The sequence below is a fragment of the Oncorhynchus nerka genome, linkage group LG27 (genome assembly GCF_034236695.1).
Source record: "Oncorhynchus nerka isolate Pitt River linkage group LG27, Oner_Uvic_2.0, whole genome shotgun sequence".
In the NCBI taxonomy this organism is placed as follows: Eukaryota; Metazoa; Chordata; class Actinopteri; order Salmoniformes; family Salmonidae; genus Oncorhynchus; species Oncorhynchus nerka.
This window is the reverse complement of record NC_088422.1, coordinates 11,433,173-11,460,165: the sequence shown is the minus strand read 5'-3', so window position 1 is coordinate 11,460,165 and position 26,993 is coordinate 11,433,173. Positions and strand designations below refer to the sequence as shown.

Sequence of the window (26,993 nt, the reverse complement as noted above, 5' to 3'; positions counted from 1 at the left end):
CTAAGAGATTTTTTGAAAAGCAACGAAAATGATCATTCCACATATATCCCAAATATTGGCAACTAACATTAAATTAATATCTCCGGTCTTTCAGAATCATTATAAAATGAACCAGGACACAAATGTTGTGTTACAGGACACCAACCCGGTTATGTTGTGTTACAGGACACCAACCCGGTTATGTTGTGTTACAGGACACCAACCCGGTTATGTTGTGTTACAGGACACCAACCCGGTTATGTTGTGTTACAGGACACCAACCCGGTTATGTTGTGTTACAGGACACCAACCCGGTTATGTTGTGTTACAGGACACCAACCCGGTTATGTTGTGTTACAGGACACCAACCCGGTTATGTTGTGTTACAGGACACCAACCCGGTTATGTTGTGTTACAGGACACTAACCCAGTTATCCAGACCTGGGATCAAATACTTTTTGAAATCTTTAAAATACTTTTAGCATTTGCTCTAGTCGAGTGCCAGAGGGTGGGGTTTGCACTTGGTTTATTGGTTTCATAGAGCAGCCAGGCAAGCTCAATCAAGCCAGATAAAGTATTTGAACCCAGGTCTGGCGGAATTACTTTTCTTCTTCAGTGGTGCATGAGATCATCAGGCATTTGTGGCCGGTTCAGTAGGTTCTGGGCAGAGGCTCTGGGGATTCTGGGCAGAGGCTCTGGGGATTCTGGGCAGAGGCTCTGGGGATTCTGGGCAGAGGCTCTGGGGATTCTGGGCAGAGGCTCTGGGGATTCTGGGCAGAGGCTCTGGGGGTTCTGGGCAGAGGCTCTGGGGGTTCTGGGCAGAGGCTCTGGGGATTCTGGGCAGAGGCTCTGGGGATTCTGGGCAGAGGCTCTGGGGGTTCTGGGCAGAGGCTCTGGGGGTTCTGGGCAGAGGCTCTGGGGGTTCTGGGCAGAGGCTCTGGGGATTCTGGGCAGAGGCTCTGGGGATTCTGGGCAGAGGCTCTGGGGATTCTGGGCAGAGGCTGGCCATCAATTCCATCCAAGATGGCGTAGCAGTCAGACGTCTTTGTCCTGTCGTGTCCCTTGTATATATCGTTTTTACATATTTTTCTTCGCATATCTTTTAAAATATTTTGCTAAACCTCAACATCTAAATACTCTCCTGCAACCCGCCTCACCCAATGTAGTGTGGATGTGCTTTTTTTTCTCTAAAGTATCTATATTTACTTCGGATTTGGAATCCCTCAACTGAAGCGAGCCAGCTAACTAACAGCTACCAGTCAGCAAACCATTGCCAGCAGTCATCAGCTAACCTTCAGCTCGAATAGCTCTCGCCAGTTCGAACAACGTGACTCTAACCAGAGCATAACGGACCTATTATTTTTATCCCCGGATTCCCACCGCAAACTGAACATTTTCATCTGGATCTTCACAACTAGCTAACCGCAACCCCGGATGACTACTCCTGGCTAGCGTTTCCATCCACTTAGCTTGAAGCTAGCCTGGCCAGAGCTCCTGTGCTACCACCGAAGCATACTCCTGGGCTACAATATCCGGACCCCTTCAACAGCCGGTACGGGGCATGGAACCCCACAGATCCCCTACGACTGGACATAATCTGCCCGAGGACTCAGGCACGACGCCAGCTGAAGGCCCATTATGCTAACCAGCTAGACCTGCTAGCTACCTAGAGCTACTTGGAACCCTAATAATTCCACGACCGGTCTATCGACGTCACCGCATGAAGAGGCAAAAACAGACTTAACCCCATCGCGACGTCCCCCAAAGGCTAACTTTCTAGCCCCTGCTATCTGCTTGCTTGCTAACCCGGCCTGCTAATTGCTAGCCTGCCCCGGTCTACTAACTGCTAGCTTGTTTAGCCCCGGTCTGCTAACTGCTAGCTTGTTTAGCCTCTGCCTACTAACTGTTAGCTTGTTAGCACAGGCCTGCTAACTGTCTGAATCGCCGTGTCCCCAGCCAGCCCAACCACTCACTGGACCCATGTCTATTTTCAATCTCTTTTCGATTTTTAATTCGATTATACCTTCCGGTAACCTGCCTCACCCAATGTGATATGGAATCTCTATTATTTTAAATTTTAGAACACATTCAAGAACCTCCAGAAGCTAACCAGCTAATTAGCTACAAGCTATTTAGTCATTGTTAGCCACTGCTAGCGGCTTTTATCTTCTGCAAGGCCAGCCCTGTTTTTAGCCTGGATAATACTCGCCAGTCTACCAGTATCGAACGGTCTCTCCACAACAACGCCGGATTCCTGCCGTAATCCCTGGACCACTACTTCTGATCTTCACAGCTAGCTTGCACCCAGTACCGAAGCTATCCCTGAGGCCCACCTCCCGGCCTACTCAGCTGTTCACCCGAATCCTACTCATACACGACTAGAGCCCAATACTCCACCGGATCCTTGCTGTAAACTCTGGACCATGGCTAAAGCCACTGCCACGAAGCTAGCACCAGTTAGCCGTCAGCCAGGCACATCTCCCTGCCAACCCTGAGCAGACCCACCTACCACCCCCGGGCTACTAACTTTAAACGCTGTGTCGCTAGCGTAGTGGCGGCTTCCCTGTCCCATCTACTGCTGCCCCCTGGACACTGTGATCACTTGGCTACATAGCTGATGCCTGCTGGACTGTCCATTAATCACTGTACTCCATTCTGTTTATTTATGTTTTATCTGTCGGCCCCAGCCGCGAACTCAGGCTCTGTGTAGTTAATCCGACCCTCTCTGCCTAGTCATCACCATTTTACTTGCTGTTGTTGTGTTAGCTGACTAGCTGTTGTTGTCTCACCTGTTGTTTTAGCTAGCTCTCCCAATCAAGACCTGCGATTACTTTATGCCTTGCTGTATGTCTCTCTCAAATATCAATATGCCTTGTATACTGTTGTTCAGGTTAGTTATCATTGTTTTAGTTTACAATGGAGCCCCTAGTTCAACCCCTCACACCTCTGATACCTCCTTTGTCCCACCTCCCACACATGCGGTGACCTCACCCATTATAACCAGCATGTCCAGAGATACAACCTCTCTTATCATCACTCAGTGCCTGGGCTTGCCTCCTCTGTACCCACACCCCACCATACCCGTCTGCACATTATGCCCTGAATATATTCTACCACACCCATAAATCTGCTCCTTTTATTCCTTGTCCCCAACACTCTAGGCGACCAGTTCTGATAGCCTTTAGCCGCACCCTCATCCTACTCCTCCTCTGTTCCTCGGGTGATGTGGAGGTAAACCCAGGCCCTGCATGTCCCCAGGCACCCTCATTTGTTGACTTCTGTGATCGAAGAAGCCTTGGTTTCATGCATGTCAGAAGCCCCCTCCCTAAGTTTGTTTTACTCACTGCCTTAGCACACTCTGCTAACCCTGATGTCCTTGCCGTGTCTGAATCCTGGCTTAGGAAGGCCACCAAATATTCTGATATTTCCATACCCAACTATAACACTTTCCGTCAAGATAGAACTGCCAAAGGGGGAGGAGTTGCAATCTACTGCAGAGATAGCCTGCAAAATTCTGTCATACTTTCCAGGTCTATGCCAAAACAGTTCAAACTCCTAATTTTAAAAATTAATCTCTCCAGAAATAAGTCTCTCAGTTGCCGCCTGCTACCGACCCCCCTCAGCTCCCAGCTGTGCCCTGGACACCATTTGTGAATTGATCGCCCCCCATCTAGCTTCAGAGTTTGTTCTGTTAGGTGACCTAAACTGGGATATGCTTAACACCCCGGCAGTCCTACAATCTATGCTAGATGCCCTCAATCTCACACAAATCATCAAGAAACCCACCAGGTACAACCCTAAATCCGTAAACATGGGCACCCTAATTGACATTATGCTGACCAACTTGCCCTCCAAATACACCTCTGCGGTCCTCAATCAGGAACCAATACACGAAGTCAGTCAGGAAAGCAAAGGCCAGCTTTTTCAAGCAGAAATTTGCATCCTGTAGCTCTAACTCCAAAAAGTTCTGGGACACTGTAAAGTCCATGAAGAACAAGAGCACCTCCTCCCTGCTGCCCATTGCACTGAGGCTAGGTAACACGGTCACCACCGATAGATCCGTGATAATCGAAAACTTCAACAAGCATTTCTCAACGGCAGGCCATGCCTTCCTCCCGGCTACTCCAACCTCGGCCAACAGCTCCGCCCCCCCCGAGGCTACTCGCCCACGCCTCCCCAGCTTCTCCTTTACTCAAATCCAGATAGCAGATGTTCTGAAAGAGCTGCAAAACCTGGACCCATACAAATCAGCTGGGCTTGACAATCTGGACCCTCTATTTCTGAAACTGTCCGCCACCATTGTCGCAACCTCTCCCTCTTCAAAGGGGGAGACACCCTGGACCCAAACTGTTACAGACCTATATCCATTCTGCCCTGCCTATCTAAGGTCTTCGAAAGCCAAGTCAACAAACAGATCACTGACCATCTCGAATCCCAACGTACCTTCTCCACTGTGCAATCCGGTTTCCGAGCCGGTCACGGGTGCACCTCAGCCACGCTCAAGGTACTAAACGATATTATAACCACCATCGATAAAAGACAGTACTGTGCAGCAGTCTTCATCGACCTGGCCAAGGCTTTCGACTCTGTCAATCACCATATTCTTATCGGCAGACTCAGTAGCCTCAGCTTTTCTAATGACTGCCTTTCCTGGTTCACCAACTACTTTGCAGACAGAGTTCAGTGTGTCAAATCGGAGGGCATGTTGTCCGGTCCTCTGGCAGTCTATGGGGGTGCCACAGGGTTAAATTCTCAGGCCGACTCTTTTCTCTGTATATATCAATGATGTTGCTCTTGCTGCGGACGATTCCCTGATTCACCTCTACGCAGACGACACCATTCTGTATACTTCTGGCCCTTCCTTGGACACTGTGCTATCTGACATCCAAACGAGCTTCAATGCCATACAACTCCCCTTCCGTGGCCTCCAACTGCTCTTAAACGCTAGTAAAACCAAATGGATGCTTTTCAACCGTTCGCTGCCTGCACCTGCACGCCCGACTAGCATCACCACCCTGGATGGTTCCGACCTAGAATATGTGGACATCTATAAGTACCCAGGTGTCTGGCTAGACTGCAAACTCTCCTTCCAGACTCATATCAAACATCTCCAATCCAAAATCAAATCTAGAGTAGGCTTTCTATTAGGCAACAAAGCCTCCTTCACTCACGCCACCAAACTTACCCTAGTAAAACTGACTATCCTACAGATCCTCGACTTCGGCGATGTCATCTACAAAATACCTTCCAATACTCTACTCAGCAAACTGGATGCAGTTTATCACAGTGCCATCCGTTTTGTTACTAAAGCACCTTATACCACCCACGACTGTGACCTGTATGCTCTAGTCGGTTGGCCCTCGCTACATGTTCGCCGCCAGACCCACTGGCTCCAGGTCATCTACAAGTATATGCTAGGTAAAGCTCAGCCTTATCTCAGTTCACTGGTCACGATGGCAACACCCACCCGTAGCACGCGCTCCAGCAGGTGTATCTCACTGATCATCCCTAAAGCCAAAACCTCATTTGGCCGCCTTTCCTTCCAGTTCTCTGCTGCCTGCGACTGGAACGAATTGCAAAAATCTCTGAAGTTGGAGACTTTTATCTCCCTCACCAACTTTAAACATCTGCTATCTGAGCAGCTAACCGATCACTGCAGCTGTACATAGTCTATCGGTAAATAGCCACCCATTTTTACCTACCTCATCCCCATACTGTTTTTTATTTTATTTACTTTTCTGCTCTTTTGCACACCAGTATCTCTACCTGCACATGTTCATCTGATCATTTATCACTCCAGTATTAATCTGCTAAATTGTAATAATTCACTCCTATGGCCCATTTATTGCCTACCTCCTCATGCCTTTTGCACACAATGTATATAGATTTTTTTTTCTACTGTTATTGACTTGTTTATTGTTTACTCCATGCGTAACTCTGTGTTCTTGTCTGTTCACACTGCTATGCTTTAACTTGGCCAGGTCGCAGTTGCAAATGAGAACTTGTTCTCAGCTAGCCTACCTGGTTAAATAAAGGTGAAATAAATAAAAAATAAAAAATGAGCTAAACTACTTCTATGCTCGCTTCGAGGCAAATAACACTGAAACATGCATGAGAGCACCAGCTGTACCGGAAGACTGTGTGATCACACTCACCGTAGCCAATGTGAGTAAGACCTTTAGACGGGTCAACATTAATAAGGCCGCAGGGCCAGACGGATTACCAGGACGTGTACTGAGAGCATGCGCTGACCAAACAGCAAGTGTCTTCACTGACATTTTCAACCTCTCCCCGTCCAAGTCTGTAATACCAACATGTTTTAAGCAGACCACCATAGTGCCTGTGCCCAAGAACACTAAGGTAACCTGCCTAAATGACTACCGACCCGTAGCACTCACATCTGTAGCCATGAAGTGCTTCAAAAGGCTGGCCCATGGCTCACATCAACACCATTATCCCAGAAACCCTAGACCCACTCCAATTTGCATACTGCCCCAACAGATCCACAGATGATGCAGTTTCTATTGCACTCCACACTGCCGATTTCCCACCTGTACAAAAGGAACACCTATGTGAGAATGCTATTCATTGACTACAGCTCAGCATTCAACACCACACTTCCCTCTGCAACTGGATCCTGGACGTTCTGACGGGCCGCCCCCAGGTGGTAAGGGTAGGTTACAACACAACCGCCAAGCTGATCCTCAACACAGTGGCCCCTCAAGAGTGTGTGCTCAGCCCCCTCCTGTACTCCCTGTTCACTCATGACTGCACGGCCAGGCACGACTCCAACACCATCATTACATTTGCCGATGACACAACAGTGCCTGATCACAGACAACAACGAGACAGTCTATAGAGAGGAGGTCAGAGACCTGGCCGTGTGGTGCCAGGACAACAACCTTTCCCTCAACGTGATCAAGACAAAAGTAGTGTGGTGGCTTCCTTTCCTCTTGACCATAGCCACTGCCCAAGCCTGAAGCGGGGTTGTTTAGTACGCATATAGTCCACACTCAAGGTTTCCAAACGGCCAAACATTCAATGACATCCAGGGATATGGTGCAACAAAAATGTTTATTCTTCTTATATCTAACAAAGAAAAATATTCTCCAATCAACTTAACTTCTTGGATATAGGGGGCGCTATTTAAATTTTTGGATGAAAAACGTTCCCATTTTAAACAAGATATTTTGTCACGAAAAGACGCTCGACTATGCATTCAATTGACAGCTTTGGAAAGAAAACACTGACGTTTCCAAAACTGCAAAGATATTGTCTGTGAGTGCCACAGAACTGATGTTACAGGCGAAACCTAGATAAAGATCCAATCAGGAAGTGCCGCATTTTTTGAAACAGCCTCATGCCAATGACTCAGCTTACGTTTTCCACGTTTTCCCCAGGGTGTCTGCAGCATTGTGACGTCTTTTTAGGCATTGGCGGACCTCTGAGACTATCACAGTGCAGGTGCATTTATACGGAGACTTGATTACACACAGGTGGATTGTATTTATCATCATTAGTCATTTAGGTCAACATTGGATCATTCAGAGATCCTCACTGAACTTCTGGAGAGAGTTTGCTGCACTGAAAGTAAAGGGGCTGAATAATTTTGTACGCCCAATTTTTCAGTTTGATTTGTTAAAAAAGTTTGAAATATCCAATAAATGTCGTTCCACATCATGATTGTGTCCCACTTGTTGTTGATTCTTCACAAAAAAATACAGTTTTATATCTTTATGTTTGAAGCCTGAAATGTGGCTAAAGGTCGCAAAGTTCAAGGGGGCCGAATACTTTCGCAAGGCACTGTATATAGCATGTGGTCACATGGTGTCTCCCGGAGAAAACGTTGCGTAAAATACTGAGGTAGTTTCTTATGAGAAACCATCTGCCTCCACGGATATATTATCGAATACATGTGTTAAAAACACCTTGAGGATGGATCCTAAACAACGTTTGCCGTGTTTCTGTCGACATTATGGAGCAAATTTTGAAAAAAGTTATAGTTGAAGTATTTTCGGTCGATTTCTCAGCCAAGCAGGATTTTCGCTCCAAAAATATTATTTTTGGAAAAAAGGAACATTTGCTATCTAACTGGGAGTCTCCTGAGTGAAAGCATCTGAAGTTCTTCAAAGGTAAATGATTTAATTTTGGTTGCTTTTCTTATTTTTGTGAAAATGTTGCCTGCTGCCAGCACAGCCTAGCATAGCATTATGCCATGCTAAACTTTACACAAATGCTTGTCTGGCGTTGGCTGTAAGGCATATTTTGAAAATCTGAGATGACAGTGTTGTTAACAAAAGGCTAAGCTTGTGTTTCAATATATTTATTTCATTTCATTTGCGATTTTCATGAATAGGAAACGTTGCGTTATAGCTTGAGGCTATGATTACGCTCCCGGATACGGGATTGCTTGACGCTAGAGGTTAAAGCATAAATTACTTGAAAAGGAAAATACATAATATGACCTGTCTGTATGTCTGCCTGTATGGTTAAAAAACTATACCGCTCCCGCGTCTAGCAAGGACTCCTCCCCCCCGAAGGCCCAACTTCCTGCCTTTATCCTAACACACTTACCACATGGGCAAGAGGGGGGGCCAAAAACTAAATTACACTAACAACAAATGAATATATCTCAATCAGGTAAATATAAATTATAAAAAAGGTACGTACCTAATATTTCATCATATACATTAATATTTACACAAATATACATGGAGTTCTGTATGTTCTGTCCTTTATACAAATATGTCCAAATCAGCTCTAACAAGATGATTGTGGACTCCAGGACAAAGAGGACGGAGCACACCCCCATTCTCATCGATGGGGCTGATGTGGCGCAGGTTGAGAGCTTCAAGTTCCTTGGTGTCCACATCACCAACAAACTAACATGGTCCAAGCACACCATGACAGTAGTGAAGCAGGCACGACAAAACCCATTCCCCCTCAGTAGATCCTGAAATGGTTCTACAGCATCACTGCCTGGAATGGCAACTGCTCAGCCTCCGACTGCAAGGCACTACAGAGGGTGGTGCGAACGGCACAGTACATCACTGGGGCCAAGCTTCCTGCCATCCAGGACCTCTATACCAGGCGGTGTCAGAGGAAGGCCCGAAAAATGGTCAAATACTCCAGCCACTCTAGTCATAAACTGTTCTCTCTACCACACGCAAGCGGTACCGGAGCACCAAGTTTAGGTCCAAGAGGCTTCCAAACAGCTACTACCCTCAAGCCATAAGACTCTCTTAAATATGAGAAACCACTAATAACAACCACAGCAAACAATGTCTCTATGGTTTTGGCCGTTGAGAATGTCCACTTTTGAGTGAATTTCTCCAAGGCACTGCAGATCCCTCCCAATGCCCTGATTGGACCTTCTGATACTATAGGTGATGGAACTTCCTGTTACAGGTCAAGGCACCACTGCAGATCCCTCCCAATGCCCTGATTGGACCTTCTGCTACTATAGGTGATGGAACTTCCTGTTACAGGTCAAGGCACCACTGCAGATCCCTCCCAATGCCCTGATTGGACCTTCTGATACTATATGTGATGGAACTTCCTGTTACAGGTCAAGGCACCACTGCAGATCCCTCCCAATGCCCTGATTGGACCTTCTGATACTATAGGTGATGGCACTTCCTGTTACAGGTCAAGGAACCACTGCAGATCCCTCCCAATGCCCTGATTGGACCTTCTGATACTATAGGTGATGGCACTTCCTGTTACAGGTCAAGGCACCACTGCAATGCAAAGTTCACTAGCCGATTGTCTGTCTGTCTGTCAGGATTGAGATGGGATCCAACAAGGGCCATGTGAGAGACATCTGCAGAACACCATATCTCGTTCTAGCAAAATAACAACAGCCGACTCCTCTGCAAATGATCTGGTCTCGCTGCCTCTTCTCGTCCTCCCACACAAACACCCAGTGCGTGTCTGTCTCTGCAGCCGTGCTGCTGATTGCATTAGCTCTAATCTGGTTTATTCCACATCAGCATCAATGTGCTGGGAGGCCAGTCAGGGAGTGACCTGCTGGGAAGTCAGCTGTCAGACTGAGGGTACGAAGCTCTCAACATGAACCAGACCTGGTCTGGGGAAAGGAGACAACACCCCACCAGACAACAAACAGAGAAGAGGAGGGAGAACAAGATTGTGTGTGTGTGTGTGTGTGTGTGATGCCAATTACTGTACAGTGTGGAGAGATATTTCATTCTATTCTGTTCTATTGAATCATTCTATTGAATCATTCTATTGAAGACTCAATAAGCAAACAATTACAGGACTGGAACACGATAAACAAAATCACAGACCCCCAGATACACTGGGAAATTCGATAAGTAAGCGGGATAACAATAAATTCAGTGGACAGGTAAGGGAACAAATAGAGAAACCGGATACAGTAATATTCCATTTCTCACAATGACATAATTGTCATGGACCAACTACCATGCACTCCTGTCTTCACAGGAAATAACAACAATATTTCATTGATCGAGTTTCTTTGAATCAACGACAGTAAATCATTAGTTATCATATTGGCTCATTAGAACTTTGAGGTTCTCTCAATTAGGGAGAGTTCAGTTGCTATGTGAAAAGGATCCTGAATATACTGTATTGCTGATCAATCAGACTTACTGTTCAAAATAGGAATGTTGATTCATCTTTCATCCCATCTGTCAGAAGTAAAGCGCATGGGGAGCCCTGGGGAGAGAGATGGCAGTCGAGTCAGTAAGTGAAAGAAAGGAGGAAGGAAGAGGAGAGAAGAGCGGGGAGAGAGGGAGCGGGGGAGAGTGAGAGCGGGGAGAGCGAAGAGAATGAGGAGAGAGAGAGAGAGAGAGAGAAGAGAGTGGAGCGAGAAGAGAGCGGAGCGAGAGGAGAAAGAAGAGAGCACGAGCGAGAAGAGAGCAAGCGAGAAGAGCGAGAAAGCGAGCGAGCAAGAAGAGAGAGAAAGCGAGCGAGAGAAAGGGAGCGAGAAGAGAGAGAGAAAGGGAGCGAGAAGAGAGAGAGAAAGGGAGCAAGAAGAGAGAGAGAAAGGGAGCAAGAAGAGAGAGAGAAAGGGAGCAAGAAGAGAGAGAGAAAGGGAGCAAGGAGAGAAAAAGAGAGGGAGCAAGGAGAGAAGAGAGAGAGGGAGCAAGGAGAGAAGAGAGAGAGGGAGCGAAAGAGAGAGAGAGAAAGAGAGCGAGAAGAAAGCGAGAGCAAGAGAAGAAAGCAAGAGCGAGAAGAAAGCGGAGAGAAGAGAGCGGTGAGAGAAGAGAGCGGGGAGAAGAGAGGAGAGAGTAGAGAGCGGAGGGAGAGCGGAGAAAGGAGAGAGCGGCGAGAGAGTGCAAGAAGAGAGCGGAGCGAGAGAGCGGAGAAGAGAGCGAGGAGAAGAGAGAAGAGAGCGGAGAAGAGAGAAGAGAGCGAGGAGAAGAGAGAAGAGAGCGGAGAAGAGAGAAGAGAGCGAGGAGAAGAGAGAAGAGAGCAAGACAAGAGCGGAGCAAGAGGAGAGAGAAGAGAGCGGAGAAAGAAGAGAGCGAGAGCGACCGAGAGTGTGCAAGAAGAGCGAGAGCGAGCAAGAAGAGCGAGAGCGAGAAGAGAGACCGAGCGAGAGAAAGCGAGAGAGAAAGCGAGAGAGAGAAAGCGAGCGAGAGAGAGAAAGCGAGCGAGAAGAGAGAAGAAAGCAAGAGAAGAAAGCGGAGCGAGAAGAGAGAGGAGAGAGAATAGAGCGGAGAAGAGAGCAGACAGCAGTGAGAGAGAGCAGAGAGCAGCGAGAGAGAGAAGAGAGTGAGCGAGAGAGAGAGAGAGAGGGGAGAGAGAAGAGAGTGGAGAGTGGAGAGAGAGAAGAGAGGAGAGCAGAGAGAGAGAGAGAGATTGGAGAGAGAGAAGAGAGGAGAGCAGAGAGAGAGAGATTGGAGAGAGAGAAGAGAGGAGAGCAGAGAGAGAGAGAAGAGAGAGTGGAGAGCAAAGAGACTTGAGAGGAGATAAGTGAGAGGAGAGATCAGAGAGAAAAGAGAGCAGAGAGAAAAGCGGAGAAAGGAGAGGAGAGAACGGCGAGAGAGCAAGAAGAGAGCGGAGAGAGAGCGCAGAGGGAGAGAGAGCGGAGCGAGAGAGAGCGGAGCGAGAGAGGCGAAAGAGCGGAGAAAGAAGAGGAGAGCGGAGGAAGAGAGAGAGAGAGCGCGGAGGGAGAGAGAGGAGGGAGAGAGTGAAGGGTGGGAGAAGAGTGCGGAGAGAGAAGAGTGCGGAGAGAGAAGAGTGCGGAGAGAGAAGAGTGCGGAGAGAGAAGAGTGCGGAGAGAAGAGGGAGGAGGGAGGGAGGGAGAGAGAGAGAGGAGAGAGCGGGGAGAGAGAAGAGAGCGGAGAGAAGTGCGTAGGGAGAGAGGGAGCGAGAGAGGAGGGAGAGAGGGCGAGAGAGAAGAGGGAGAGAGGGCGAGAGAGGAGAGAGAGAAGAGAGGTAGAGAAGTGCGTAGGGAGAAAGGGAGAGAGAGAAAAGAGCAGTTTGATTATTAACAACAGGTGGTGTTGCCTGCGTAGCTTGAAAACCCTACACACACAGGCGGTCACACGTCAAGCTCTTACACACACAGTTCCTCTCTCTTTCACACACATCTGCACAACTCATGAGCGAAGACGGGGGAGCCCATTTGTCATTCCTCTCCTGCAGCACTCCTCTCCTGCCTGCAGGACTGTAGTAGCAGAGCTCTGCCCCTGGGACTGAATGGGGGCCAAAGGGAGAGCTGCCTGCCTAAGAGGAGGAGCCTAGTCTCAACATGAACCTTCTATGAAAAGGTGTTGGGAACTTTTCATGAACACCGCAAACTTTGAACTGTCACATTGTAGCCTTACCTCTTTCAACTCTGTCCTTCCCTGTCTGGGCTGCAAATGGCATTCCTCCATGTCAGGGAGAAGTATTCATTCATCATCAATACCATCTGCTTAAGACGTTTGCCCCTCTCTCTCCCTCTCCTTCCTCTCTCAAGCTCTCCCTCTATCTCTTTCTCTCTCTCTCATTCCCCATGTATTCCTCTAATAACAGGAAGCCAATGCTTTCCATCTCTCAGTATGCTAAAGCCCTTCCGGGCAAATCACTCACCAGGGCAACAGCTTGAAATAATTTATCCTCTCTCTCCCTCTTTTCTCTCTCCCTCCTTAACCGCTGAGACTGAAGCACATTTGGGCAAATTGTGGGAGATTAATAGTTGTGACATTATCAAGGAAGAAATGGTACCCAAGACTAAAGAGTCGAGTGTCAGTGAGGTACGAAAAGGGTGAAATTATTCTAAAGTGGAACAAGATGACCGGCTTATTGCTCCTCTTCCTAAAGGAATTTTGGCCTCAGTGATTATCTTTCAGTGATTCATCTTTTAGCGATTACCTTGGTGAGGCATCAAGGGCCTGTCCTAACCACATACTGTAGATGATCTAGGCCGTGTCCCAAATGGCACCCTATTTGCCCATAGGCATGTGGTCAAAAGTAGTGCACTATGTAGGAAATAGGGTGTCATTTGGGGGGGGACACCTAGTGATGGTGGGCAGACCGACCGAGAGGAGCTAGTCCTGTGGGCAGACCGACCGAGAGGAGCTAGTCCTGTGGGCAGACCGACCGAGAGGAGCTAGTCCTGTGGGCAGACTGACCGAGAGGAGCTAGTCCTGTGGGCAGACTGACCGAGAGGAGCTGTCCTGGGGCAGACTGACCGAGAGGCTAGCCTGTGGGCAGTCCTGTGGGCAGACTGACCGAGAGGAGCTAGTCCTGTGGGCAGACTGACCGAGAGGAGCTAGTCCTGTGGGCAGACTGACCGAGAGGAGCTAGTCCTGTGGGCAGACTGACCGAGAGGAGCTAGTCCTGTGGGCAGACTGACTGAGAGGAGCTAGTCCTGTGGGCTGACCGTGCTAGAGGACCTTTACATAGCCGATCACAGTGTGTGACAGTGAGAAGAGGATATTCATATGTGAGAGCAGAGAGAGAATAGATGGAAACCTGGAACTAGTGTGAACAAGAGAGGGAACTCTGAAAAGTTACAGATTGGCGCCCACTTCGCCCAGGACTGAATCATGTGTGGTAAGTAGGTTAAAAGTCATCCCTGGTGTTAGTCCCATCTGAACCGGTGAGACACACAGAATCAGTTAAATCGGTGTGTGGGACCAGACTAGAGGAACTGGCAGGAGCTCCCTGCATTCCCTTCTCCCCCTGGGCTCAACCCGCTGTAGGCCCACCTCACTCGGTCAGTCCCACCTCATCACTCACCTCCAGCAGCTGGGCCCAAATTGCCCAATTTCCTGCTAGATAACTATCTAACCGGAGCTATCAGGTGTAGATAATATCATCCTCTATTTGCTAACACAGAGCTAAAATAGTTAAGATTCATGTGCAGTTGAGGAGCAAAAGAAGGGATATTTGAATAAAAATAGAATTCCTCAGAGAAAAAACGTTTTTCACAGGAGCAGAGAGAAGACTAAACTGTTACAGTGCTAGACCTGAAACTCCAGTGCTGGAACTGGCTCAGACAAGGCTTACCAGTGGTGACCTAATGTCATACTCATATAGCTAGGTCTCACATGGGCTCACAGTACAGTAAAGGACATTGTCAAATATTATCCAAAACCATTCCAATCGAACATCAAAAGATTTTTCCACGTAAGCGTACGTTGACTATAACACGAGAATCGATAGCTTTCTGCTCATACTGTAAATCCCTCAACAGCATTTCCATTCATGTTCAAAAAAATGATGTGAGCACATCTACTCCTTCACTAGCCTCTTGACCATCTTCGGCAGATTTGTGATAACCCAAGAAACAAGGAGCAGAAAAGAAGTCAAGATCAAACTTCAGGCTGCCAGTCTCCTTTGTAACCTTTCATACATATACAGCACCAGTCAAACATTTGGACACACCGACTTATTGAAGGATTTTTCTTTATTTTTACTATTTTCTACATTGTAGAATAATAGTGAAGACATCAAGACTACGAAATAACACATATGGAATCATGTAGTAACCCCCCCCCCCAAAAAAAATCGAAATATATTTTATATTCTTCAGAGTAGCCACCCTTTGCCTTAATGACAGCTTTGCACACTCAGTCTTGAGTTCCCACATATACTGAGCACTTGTTGGCTGCTTTTCCGTCACTCTGCGGTATGACTCATCCCAAACCATCTCAATTGGGCTGAGGTCAGATGATTGTGGAGGCAAGGCTCTGATACAGCACTCCATCACTCTCCTTTTCGTTCAAATAGACCTTACACAGCCTGGAGGTGTATTGGGTCATTGTCCTGTTGAAAACCAAATGACAATCCCACTAAGTCAAACCAGATGGAATGGTATCACTGCAGACTACTGTGGTTGCCATGCTGGTTAAGTGTGCCTTGAATTCTAAATAAATCACTGTCAGTGTCAACAACAAAGCACCATCAGACCTCCTCCGTGCATCACGGTGAGAACCACACATGCAGAGATCAAACACAGTGCCTCTTTGCTTGAAATCTCACAAAGACACAGCGGTTGGAACCAAATATCCCCAAATATCTGAACGTATGCTCTGCAGCAGAGGTAACTCTGGGTCTTCCTTTCCTGTGGCGGTCCTCATGAGAGCCAGTTAACTCTAATGAACGTATGCTCTGCAGCAGAGGTAACTCTGGGTCTTCCTTTCCTGTGGAGTTCCTCATGAGAGCCAGTTTCATCATAGCACTTGATGGTTGTTGTGACGGCATTTGAAGACACTTTCAAAGTTCTTGTATTGACTGACCCTCATGTCTTAAAGTAATGGACTGTTGTTTCTCATTGATTATTTGAGCTGTCTTGCCATAATAGGCTTGGTCTTTTAACAAATAGGTCTATCTTCTGTATACCACAACCTTGTCACAACAACTGACTGGTTCAAACGCATTAAGGAAAGAAATTCCACAAATGAACTTTTAACAAGGCACACCTGTTAATTGAAATGCATTCCAGGTGACTCCCTCATGAAGTTGGTTGAGAGAATGCCAAGAGTGTGCAAAGCTGTCATGAAGGCAAAGGGTGGCTACTTTGAAGAATCTCATGTATGTATGCAGTTGTAGTCGGGAAGTTTACATACACTTAGGTTGGAGTCATTAAAACTCATTTTTCAACCACAATATCTTGTTAACAAACTATAGTTTTGGAAAGTTGGTTAGGACATCTGTTTTGTGCATGACACAAGTAATTTTTCCAACAATTGTTTACAGACAGATTATTCCACTTATAATTCACTGTATCACAATTCCAGTGGGTCAGAAGTTTACATACAATAAGTTGACTGTGCCTTTAAACAGCTTGGAAAATTCCAGAAAATGATGTCATGGCTTTAGAAGCTTCTGATAGGCTAATTGACATAATTTGAGTCAAATGGAGGTGTACCTGTGGATGTATTTCAAGACGTACCTTCAAACTCAGTGCCTCTTTGCTTGACATCATGGGAAAATCAAAAGAAATCAGCCAAGACCTCAGGAAAAAAAATTGTAGACCTCCACAAGTCTGGTTCATCCTTGGGAGCAATTTCCAAATGCCTGAAGGTACCATGTTCATCTGTACAAACAATAGTATGCAAGTATAAACACCATGGGACCACGCAGCCGTCATACCGCTCAGGAAGGAGACGAGTTCCGTCTCCTAGAGATGAATGTACTGTCGTGCGAAAAGTGCAAATCAATCCCAGAACAGCAGCAAAGGACTTTGTGAAGATGCTGGATGAAACAGGTACAAAAGTATCTATATCCACAGTAAAGCGAGTCCTATATCGACACAACCTGAAAGGCCGCTCAGCAAGGAAGAAGCCACTGCTCCAAAACCACCATAAAGAAAGCCAGACTATGGTGTGCAACTGCACATGGGAACAAAGATCGTCATTTTGGAGAAATGCCCTCTGGTCTGATGAAACAAAAATAGAACTGTTTGGCCATAATGACCATTGTCATGTTTGGAGGAAAAAGGGGGAGGCTTGCAAGCACCAACCCAGCCGTGAAGGACGGGGGTGGCAGCATCATATTGTGGGGGTGCTTTGCTGCAGGAGGGACTGGTGGCCCTTCACAAAATAGATGGCTTCATGAGGAAGGTAAATTATGTGGATATATTGAAGCAGCATCAAGACATCAGTCAGGAAGTTACAGCTTGGTCTCATACGGACAATGACCCCAAGCAAACTTCCAAAGTTGTGGCAAAATGGCTTAAGGACAACAAAGTCAAGGTATTGGAGTGGCCATCACAAAGCCCTGACCTCAATCCCATAGAAAATGTGTGGGCAGAACTGAAAAAGCATGTGCGAGCAAGGAGGCCTGCAAACCTGACTCAGTTACACCAGCTCTGTCAGGAGGAATGGGCCAAAATTCACCCAACTTACTGAGGGAAGCTTGTGGAAGGCTACCCAAAACGTTTGACCCAAGTTAAACAACTTAAAGGCAATGCTACCAAATACTAATTGAGTGCAGGTAAACTCCTGACCCACTGGGAATGTGATGAAAGAAATAAAAGCTGAAATAAATCACTCTACTATTATTCTGACATTTCACATTCTTAAAATAAAAGTGTGATCCTAACTGACCAAAGACGGGGAATTTTTACTAGGATTAAATGTCAGGAATTGTGAAAAACTTTATTTAAATGCATTTGGCTAAGGTATGTAAACTTCCGACTTCAACTGTATATATTATATACACACACTTTTTTGGTTACTACATGATTTCAGAACGTTAAATGTCTTCTATTATTTTACAATGTAGAAAATAGTAGAAAGAAAAACCCTTGAATGAGTAGGTGTCCAAACTTTTGACTGGTACTGTACATTATATACACTGCTCAAACAAATAAAGGTAACACTAAAATAACACATCCTAGATCTGAATGAATGAAATATTCTTATTAAATACTTTTTTCTTTACATAGTTGAATGTGCTGACAACAAAATCACACAAAAATTATCAATGGAAATCAAATGTATCAACCCATAGAGGTCTGGATTTGGAGTCACACTCAAAATTAAAGTGGAAAACCACACTACAGGCTGATCCAACTTTGATGTAATGTCCTTAAAACAAGTCAAAATGAGGCTCAGTAGTGTGTGTGTGGCCTCCACGTGCCTGTATGACCTTCCTACAACGCCTGGGCATGCTCCTGATGAGGTGACTGATGGTCTCCTGAGGGATCTCCTCCCAGACCTGGACTAAAGCATGCGCCAACTCCTGGACAGTCTGTGGTGCAACGTGGCGTTGGTGGATGGAGCGAGACATGATGTCCCAGATGTGCTCAATTGGATTCAGGTCTGGGGAACGGGCGGGCCAGTCCATAGCATCAATGCCTTCCTCTTTGCAGGAACTGCTGTCACACTCCAGCCACATGAGGTCTAGCATTGTCTTGCATTAGGAGGAACCCAGGACCAACCGCACCAGCATATGGTCTCACAGGGGGTCTGAGGAACTCATCTCGGTACCTAATGGCAGTCAGGCTACCTCTGGCGAGCACATGGAGGGCTGTGCGGCCCCCCAAAGAAATGCCACCCCACACCATGACTGACCCACCGCCAAACCGGTCATGCTGGAGGATGTTGCAGGCAGCAGAACGTTCTCCACGGCGTCTCCAGAGTGTCACATGTGCTCAGTGTGAACCTGCTTTCATCTGTGAAGAGCACAGGGCGCCAGTGGCGAATTTGCCAATCTTGGTGTTCTCTAGCAAATGCCAAAACGTCCTATACGGTGTTGGGCTATAGGCACAACTCCCACCTGTGGACTTCGGGCCCTCATACCACCCTCATGGAGTCTGTTTCTGACCGTTTGAACAGACACATGCACATTTGTGGCCTGCTGGAGGTCATTTTGCAGGGCTCTGGCAGTGCTACTCCTTGCACAAAGGCGGAGGTAGCGGTCCTGCTGCTGGGTTGTTGCCCTCCTACGGCCTCCTCCACGTCTCCTGATGTACTGGCCTGTCTCCTGGTAGCGCCTCCATGCTCTGGACACTACGCTGACAGACACAGCAAACCTTCTTGCCACAGCTCACATTGATGTTCCATCCTGGATGAGCTGCACTACCTGAGCCACTTGTGTGGGTTGTAGACTCCGTCTCATGCTACCACTAGAGTGAAAGCACCGCCAGCATTCAAAAGTGACCAAAACATCAGCCAGGAAGCATAGGAACTGAGAAGTGGTCTGTGGTCCCCACCTGCAGAACCACTCCTTTATTGGGGGTGTCTTGCTAATGGCCTATAATTTCCACATCTTGTCTATTCCATTTGCACAACAGCATGTGAAATGTATTACATTTACATTTACATTTAAGTCATTTAGCAGACGCTCTTATCCAGAGCGACTTACAAATTGGTGCTTTCACCTTATGACATCCAGTGGAACAGCCACTTTACAATAGTGCATCTAGGTCTTTTAAGGGGGGGGGGGGGAGAAGGATTACTTTATCCTATCCTAGGTATTCCTTAAAGAGGTGGGGTTTCAGGTGTCTCCGGAAGGTGGTGATTGACTCCGCTGTCCTGGCGTATTGTCAATCAGTGTTGCTTCCTAAGTGGTCAGTTTGATTTCACAGAAGTGTGATTGACTTGGAGTTACATTGTGTTGTTTAAGTGTTCCCTTTATTTTTTGAGCAGTGTATTATAGACACAAAGGCAGTGTGTTGATTGTTTTACTTCAGTTTAATTCTCCATCAACTTGGAATTCTATGTTGTCTCCCCTGAGGAGTTCTACCCAGTGTGTGTACAGAGATAAAGCGCTAGAGGGGGGAAAAAAATCAAGAGGTGTCAAGAGTCCAACTCATCCTCGTTACAGTGCCAAAGAAAAAAACTAAGTGCGACAAAATGAAAGCCATCTGTGGATCACACACGATGTGACAGTCAGTCTCTTTTTTCCCCTCAGCTTCTCCATATCCCGGATAATGTATGCTAAATCGGGTTATCTTTGATTAGCCGCCTGTGGAAATTAGATCTAGAATATTACCATGTGTAGATCCAGATAATTATTGGCTTTAAAACCCGTCTTTGTTGTCGGGAATATCAAGCTTCAGACATCAAACAACTAGACTGCATTCTGCAGAACAGACAGGTTCTTCTACTCTCTACTGTAGCCAGAGACTCCTGCATCAACCGCGTCGCCGAACGTGCTAGCCTTGCAGGGCCACGTTCAGTAGGAAAACGTTGTGGAACATTGCAGATAGAAATGTAATGAATGACGACGACATGATTCCTTACTCTACATGTTAGGGAGGCATGTTTCTTTTACATAACAGATTTATAAAATCAGAAAGTTCCACAACATTGTGCCCTGCTGAACCACCCCAAAGTTTACTCATTAAAGAGAGCTCAGAATTTCTTCCCCTATTGACTGGGCTTACTTCCTGTCGTTACAGAGAAGGAAGTTTGGTTGCAGGGTCCAAGTATGGGTAACTACATACTTGGAGTTGCCACGTTCACATGCTAGTCAGAACTAGGAAACTCTGAAATGTCCGACATGCTGATTCATTGAACGCGGAAGGTGTATAACTAGCTTTTCAGTGTCTGAAAGTGGGCGTGGCAAAAGAAGAGGGTGGACCAACAGAGATGGGTGTAACATCAGAGGGTGGACCAACAGAGATGGGTGTAACATCAGAGGGTGGACCAACAGAGATGGGTGTAACATCAGAGGGTGGACCAACAGAGATGGGTGTAACATCAGAGGGTGGACCAACAGAGATGGGTGTAACATCAGAGGGTGGACCAACAGAGATGGGTGTAACATCAGAGGGTGGACCAACAGAGATGGGTGTAACATCAGAGGGTGGACCAACAGAGATGGGTGTAACATCAGAGGGTGGACCAACAGAGATGGGTGTAACATCAGAGGGTGGACCAACAGAGATGGGTGTAACATCAGAGGGTGGACCAACAGAGATGGGTGTAACATCAGCGGGTGGACCAACAGAGATGGGTGTAACATCAGAGATGGGTGTAACATCAGAGATGGGTGTAACATCAGAGGGTGGACCAACAGAGATGGGTGTAACATCAGCGGGTTTGTCAGTCACTCTCAGTCAGATATATTAAAAACTCCAAACACCTCTATCCACCATATGGCAAATGAGTAGAATTGCAGGTTATTGGCTTTAAAACCACACATCTTTCTCTCTGCCCCATGGCAAATGAGTAGAAATGCATGAAATTGGCTTTAAAACCACACATCTTTCGCTCTGCACCATGGCAAATGAGTAGAAATGCATGAAATTGATTTTTAAATTGCCAAATCTGCCCCCCCCCCCCCATGATGAATTCAAATTTTGTGGCCCCACCCCCCATCAAAGATTCTTAGAACTATTGATGACCCCGAATGTGCTGAAAGATGTTTACATGGCTCGTTCGGGTAGATCTTTAAAAGATCCTTTCTCTCAAAAAAAAAATATATGTCTTCCTGTATTATACTTATGCTGAAATGTTCATTATATTCTAATGAGCCATTTGACTTCATGTTCGTATTCTTCTCTTTTATTATGTCTTATTTTTGTTGCGTTGTCGAGAAGGAACCTGTAAAGAAGCACTTAGTTGGACGGTGTGTCTACCATGTGTATCCTGGACTAATACAACTCAAAACTCTACGGAGAGAAACCATAAGCCACATGAGTGGAAAGTTAGATTTTGTTACAGTAACGTTGTAATTATTGTGCAGTCTTGAAAGGAATATTTTAAAAAGTGTTCTTTAAAATGACAAAGTAGGACATGAACTTAAGAACTTGATCATGTCCCTTATCTGATTCTCAGGTTGATGAACAGTTATTTGATTGTCTGGTAGAATCCAGGAACTCAGTTAATTACAGTCAAAAGGCCATTCGTTTACACCTCGCCCTGTGGCAACAGAGCTCTTTTGAAGTCACACCATAGTCAAACAGGTACAAATCACACGGACAGCCTAGATGGGTGTGTGTTCCTGCCTGCTGCTTTAAACAGAAGGATAGCAGTTCAGATTTACTTCAATAAACCTGCTATTCTTGGCTTCTGGCTTTCCTTCCGTACCAAAATGTGAACTGAATTCAGCACTCACACAAAAGCCTCCTGAGACATCAGATGATGTCAGGGGATCCATAGTAACACACCACAGACACAGCATGGAACTGTTCAGGGTTTTAAACCAAATGACACAGTCAATTGAAGCAGTGAACTGATTTGTGGATCCGTAATGTTTTTCCCCAATTAAGCTGGCTTTCATCTAAGACGCCTTAGCTAAAATAGTAGACAACTACCCTCACAATGCCACAGTGTCTCATTTCTGACACACACACACACACACATCTGCTCATATACTTCCCTTGTTCATATTTGCTGACTGTTTTCCTGCTTTGTCCCAAGGCGATAGAGCTCACGCAGAGAGAAGAGGTAAGAATTGGACACATATTGCCATATGGTCAAACACTCCTCAGACATACGCTTGTCATAATCCACACTGACAGACAGCTGGGCCTGGTTATAGACTCAGAGAGAAGGGAGGGGGAGGGGGCGACTATACAGTAAGGGGCTTTATTTGGTTTGAGTTCTTTTCTCTCCTTTCTTCAGTGTATTAGGCACTATTACTTCCAGCCTTGACTCATAGAGGCATGGAATATCCAGTGCTGTACGATAGACTAGAGCCCTGTCCAGGGGGTGTACTGGTACATCAAGCTGCCTCACACTACACAGACAGGAGATAACCTAGAGCCCTGTCCAGGGGGTGTACTGGTACATCAAGCTGCCTCACACTACACAGACAGGAGATAGACTAGAGCCCTGTCCAGGGGGTGTACTGGTACATCAAGCTGCCTCACACTACACAGACAGGACATCAGCTCCAAGCCAAGGCTGTTGCAAGGCTACGTACGATAGACTAGAGCCCTGTCCAGGGGGTGTACTGGTACATCAAGCTGCCTCACACTACACAGACAGGAGATAGACTAGAGCCCTGTCCAGGGGGTGTACTGGTACATCAAGCTGCCTCACACTACACAGACAGGACATCAGCTCCAAAACAAGGCTGTTGCAAGGCTACGTACGATAGACTTGCTGCCACTGTATTCATCATGATGGCAATGAGAGGCTTTAGTCCCATCTTGACTCAAGTTAATGAGAGTCTTTTCACGCACCATTTGTTACATGGAGATGCTATACGAGGCAATCAGGGAACGGGATCTCATTCCTCATCAGCAGTTGTGTATATAACAGTGTGTATAGCTCACCCTGTTTTTATCTCGCTAAACTAACTGCATAGTCAATGTGTTACACAAAGGGAGCCAAGCACTGCTGTTGTGTCTATCCACATCTCCCCGACCCCACGGTTCCTAAACATAGTAGTTCAATGACAGAGGCTATTATGGCAAAGTCCCAAATCAGGCCACCATATGTCTTACAGGGCTCTGTTTGACCAAACCTAACGATGGTCAATCTAAGAGCAGGCGGTTGTCCTATAGGCTCAGGGGTGTGACAGAAATTCTATTTTCACTATCACAATTAAATTGGCGCACTTGCTAGTGTTTAGGTCAAAAGGGGCCTGATTTTGAGTTGTGTGGTGTGTCGAGGCTTGGCCTCTCACTGGCCAATCAGAACGTGCTTCATGGCGAAATATAGAATTGCTTCAAGTTTTATGTAATGCCTTGGAATCAACTCCAATTCCAATGTCAGTCCGTTATAGTTAGTTCAATGGGTTACAGAAATGAAATAACAAAATGTAGACCTATCTTTGCTAAGTAGGTTAACTTGAACCCATTTGCAGCCCACATTGTTGTGTTATTGTATGTATCCAATAGCATTCACACTGGTATAGGGGCTAGGCCTACTATGTAAGATTACATTATTTATTGATGAAAACAGAACGAATAATTATAATCAAAATAAAAACCTTGTTTTCAATAGGCTGTCACACCATAATTTCTCCCCGTGGGCCATATCATATTAAAACACAGTAGATGACGGAGGGTTTTACCCACATCCCAAACTTTTCAGTTACTGGAAAAAGATCCTGTATTAACTAAAAAGAGAGAATGTCCTCTCACCGTTGTACTGTTCCCAAATAGGCCTAGGTTTAATGAACATAATCAGAACCATCTTACAGATAAGATCACATTCACACATCTCTCAAATTGCATCGCAAGCGCACCACGGACGTTGTCACCATGAAACCAGAAATGTGAATTGTTTTAATAAGTTTGGTTGCAATAAAATTCTATGAAATACAAGCACATTTTTTTTTGGGGGGGGGGTTTTAACAACGACAATAAATACATGTCAAATGTAATGATATCATAAAACTGCCCAAATAAAAACAAAGACATTCATTGCTGTTGAACCAGAATTGGTTACAGTAGACCTAAGGGAGGGCTTGGGTTTTGACCATATGAAATGGAAAACAAGCCCTTTATACAGGTTCCATGATGGGCATGGACACGTAACCTACATGATGGAGCGGGGGGGGGTTATGTACATCCAGAACAGGACCAGCATGGCTAAAATAATGTGGGTCTGCCTACAATGCAGAGATAAAAAAAAAAGATTGTCATCTCACTGTTTTACTCCTCTCAAACTTGATATTTTAGTACAATTTTGGTGATTAAGATTTTTTTTCCATGCAGTCTCAGGAGCCAACCCTTTTTTTCCCAACAGTCTTGACTACTTGCAATTGCATTGGACAGACAAAGAAAAAGGTTTCATTGAGAGGAGGGGTAGACTATGCTTGGTTTTTAGTCAAATAAAACTAAATGGGGAAAAAGCATTCATTTTTTATGTTTCTAAATACGAAGCACACAGGCACATTAGGCTACTCTTGTTCCATGTCCCTATGGGCACGGCTGGATAGACTGCGTTTCTGCAGTCAAAGTTAATGTCATAACGAACTGTGTTACCGCTAAAACCAGCTTTTGGTTGGTCTTAAATATCCCTATCAGCGCTGGCTGAAATTAGTACTTTGGATCATGTTAAGGACATACCTCATATTTTCACCCCACCCATCTGAGCTGAGATAAGACGGGTCAATTAACGAACCTGGCATTAGGGCTGGAAAATGCCAGTGCCCCAGTTTAAATGACGAAATGTCAAACTAACATGCATTTGACACTAGCGTCACCTTAACACCAGGCAAAAATAGAGCTCATATACGACCCTAGTGGCCCTGGTCAAAACGACCCTAAAGGGCCTGGTCAAAACGACCCTAGAGGGCCTGGTCAAAACGACCCTAGAGGGCCTGGTCAAAACGACCCTAGAGGGCCCTGGTCAAAACGACCCTAGAGGGCCCTGGTCAAAACGACCCTAACGGCCCTGGTCAAAACGACCCTAGAGGGCCTGGTCTAATGTAGTTCAATAAATAGGGAATATTTTGAGATGCAGCCTTATAACATCCAGGTTGACACTTTCCTTGAGTATCATTGTCCTATGGTTATTTTGAATATGACCTTGAACCTTCCCAGAATGTTGCAGGATAGTAGGTTGAATTTGGAACATTCTCAACACATTGAAGGAATTTTACAACCAAAAAATATATAATTTCTTGGCATTTCAATACTTGAACTTTTAGGAAACATCCTGTTAATGCATCGTTACATTTAATTACATTTTTGGTAGTGTTCTAGGAACGTTCTCCAAATGGTTTGACATTGGCAATGTTGTCAAATAGTTCCAAAAACATAAATGAAAAAGGTTTTCTGTGGAAATTTCAGTACTTCCTCATTATGTTTCCTACAGGTTTCCTCATGCTTATATTTAAAGTCATGTTCTCAAATTGTTCAGAGAACTTTAAGAAACAATGTTCTTCTGTGGGAAATTCAGTACTTCCTCAGAACATTCCACACAAGTTCCCATGTGGTTGTATTTAATGCTATATTTTTACTATATTCTGGGACCGTTTTCAAAAATGGTGTGACTTAAGCAATGTTCTAAGAATGTAGGAAAGGGGGATACCTAGTCAGAATGATTTCAACTGAGATGTGTCTTCCACATTTAACCCAACCCCTCCGCTAGTTAGCGGTGGTGCGCGCTAATAGCGTTTCGATCGGTGACGTCACTCGCTCTGAGACCTTGACGTAGTGGTTCCCCTTGCCCTGCAAGTGCCGTGGCTTTTGTGGAGCGATGGGTAACGATGCTTCGAGGGTGACTGTTGATGTGTGCAGAGGGTCCCTGGTTCGGGGCGAGGAGAGGGACTGAAGCTATACGGTTACATATTGTAACGAAACAGCAGGGAGCAGGTCTCGAACCCTCGACCTTCGAGCCCGAGGTCCGGCGCCCCATCGACTGTGCCGCAAAAGCATTTCCGTGCTTATAAACCCAAGGTCGTTACACTATAGACGGATTGGCTGACAACATCGCAAAGATTATTCGTGCGCATTGATGTGGCCTGAAGGCATGCGTTGTTATGCTTCTGAACGGTGTTAGTAACGTTCAGAAAACGCTCCAATAACGTTATTTAAAAACATATACTTGCTTTTCTCAGCGTAAAACAAACATTTTGTTAAGTGTGTTCAGGTGTGATAACCGTGCCCACTAATTGGCCACACCTGATCTTAATGAGTGCTTGTTTCCTTTGAAATGGGGTCTGTTAGACTAAAATGCAAGTAAATTACCATTTAATTTCTATCACGGAACCTGTTGCGCTTCACTTTCAATAACCACTTTCAATAACTATAAAACTTCCACAAGATTTAGAGAATGTTCTCAGAGTGTTATTTCATTAACTTCAAATAACCTAATAATTTCCTCTCTCTGAGCGTTAATAAAACCTCCCCGAAAAACTTTCAAGGAACCAGAGTAAAACGTTCTCAGATCCTCCCTGCAACATAAAAATAAACATTCCCAGAACAGGCAAAATGTTCACTTCTGTTCTCAGAATGTTTGAAAAACGTAATGTTTTACTTGTCAAACACATATGTTCCAACAACTTCCAAGGAACCAAATGTGCTAGCTGAGATGTGCTGCAACCTGGTCTCAGACCATTTTGTATTATTCTGTATGTAAAGCCAACAACACCATTGAGTATACGTTACGTTTCTTACGGTATATATTCATTTCTGGATGTCCATCATCCATTCCTTCTAATATGTTACAAATTTG

The 26,993-nt window shown here is 45.7% G+C and overlaps 1 protein-coding gene across 4 annotated transcripts in view; it reads right to left on the bottom strand.

The window, feature by feature from the left end:
- bmpr1ba (bone morphogenetic protein receptor, type IBa) overlaps positions 1-26,993 on the bottom strand; it is a 167,825-nt gene that overhangs the window by 138,822 nt on the left and 2,010 nt on the right. For 3 of the 4 annotated variants that reach the window (XM_065011392.1, XM_065011394.1, XM_065011395.1), the window contains exon 2: positions 10,612-10,677. The exons of the other annotated variant lie outside the window; for it this stretch is intronic. The gene's annotated coding sequence lies outside the window, so the exon portion shown is untranslated. The remainder of the gene's footprint in view (positions 1-10,611; positions 10,678-26,993) is intronic. 4 annotated transcript variants of the gene reach the window in all.